Source organism: Antennarius striatus, chromosome 9 (genome assembly GCF_040054535.1).
Source record: "Antennarius striatus isolate MH-2024 chromosome 9, ASM4005453v1, whole genome shotgun sequence".
Taxonomy (NCBI): Eukaryota; Metazoa; Chordata; class Actinopteri; order Lophiiformes; family Antennariidae; genus Antennarius; species Antennarius striatus.
In genome coordinates, this window is record NC_090784.1 from 21,058,953 (window position 1) to 21,060,268 (window position 1,316).

Genomic DNA, 1,316 nt, shown 5'->3' on the forward strand with positions numbered 1-1,316 from the left:
ATCTATCTATCTGTCTGTCTTTATTTCTCTATTTATTTTTCTTCTTCTTTTCATTTGATAAATGTTAGTTTTCTTCATTCAGGAATGTTTTTGATGTGGATTCCTTTTTGTGTGAATGTCTTTTGGATTTTATGTCAACGTGATTTTCTTGTAATTTGGCTTTTATGAATAAATGTTGTTGTTTTTTTAAATCAACAAAAAAAAATCTCCTTTTCATTGAAGCAAATTCACAACGTGAACCTTTCATTAAATTGCACTCTGAAAAAGGTGCTAATTTGTTTCTTCTTATACCTCCCGTTGGTATTTTTTTGGAGTATGGCGTACAGAGGACAAGGACAGAAGGTCCAGAAGGTTATAGTGCAGCCCATTAACCTTATCTTCAGGTATCTACAAAATCGCTCCCGGATCCAAGTCTGGTTGTATGAGCAGGTGAACATGCGGATAGAGGGCTGCATCATTGGTTTTGATGAATACATGAACCTGGTTCTAGATGACGCTGAAGAAGTCCACATGAAGACTAAGAACAGAAAGCCTCTGGGGAGGATCATGTTGAAAGGGGACAACATTACTTTGCTGCAGAACGTGTCCAACTAGGAAAATGGAGATATTTCAAAAGAATATTTTCGTTCTTGTTTTGTTCTTTTCTTGTTGTTTTTTAATGTGTTGAGTATGTTTGCGTTAATATAACATGAATATTGTAGCTCTTTTTTTTCTGCAGCTTATTTCCAGTCTCAGAATAAACATCTTTTCTTCTCCTTTTCTTCTTCTTCTTTTTTCTTCTTCTTCTACTTCTTCTTCTTCCTCTTCTTCTTCTTCTCAGACAAATAAAAAATATCTACTCCAGTCATGAAGGTGGTGTCTGAATACACTAACAGTGGCAGCAATATTGTTCAGGACACCCGGGGGGGAACCCTCTGAGGTCTCTCCATGGAAGTCCACTTTGGCAATGATTGTTAGTCTGACCTGAACTGGCTTTAACATGAATTGATAATTTTATTAAACTGGCAGTGTCACACAACCATTCCTCAAGGCAACTACACCAGCGTGACTGCAGCGATCAGCTGTACTGATGGCCGCTTGAACGCTGCAGTCGGTTCACTTCCCCTAAAGTCATTTTAAACACAAACAAAAAGCACAAATTAAAAACAACTAAAGGGTGCCGCTGGAGATATCCCACAGAAATCTTGGTGTGGATTCTTATCATTATGTAACAGCTGAGTATGAATTTTGAATGATCTGAGTTGCTGAGCAGTAAATGCTTGTTTACATTCATAACCTTCATAAATGATGAAGCAGGATGGTGGGTCACTTAAGAC

At 37.5% G+C, this 1,316-nt stretch overlaps 1 pseudogene; it reads left to right on the plus strand.

The window, feature by feature from the left end:
* The first annotated feature begins 307 nt into the window (after window positions 1–307).
* Window positions 308–594, plus strand: LOC137601960 (small nuclear ribonucleoprotein E pseudogene; annotated as a pseudogene).
* Window positions 595–1,316: the final 722 nt, after the last annotated feature.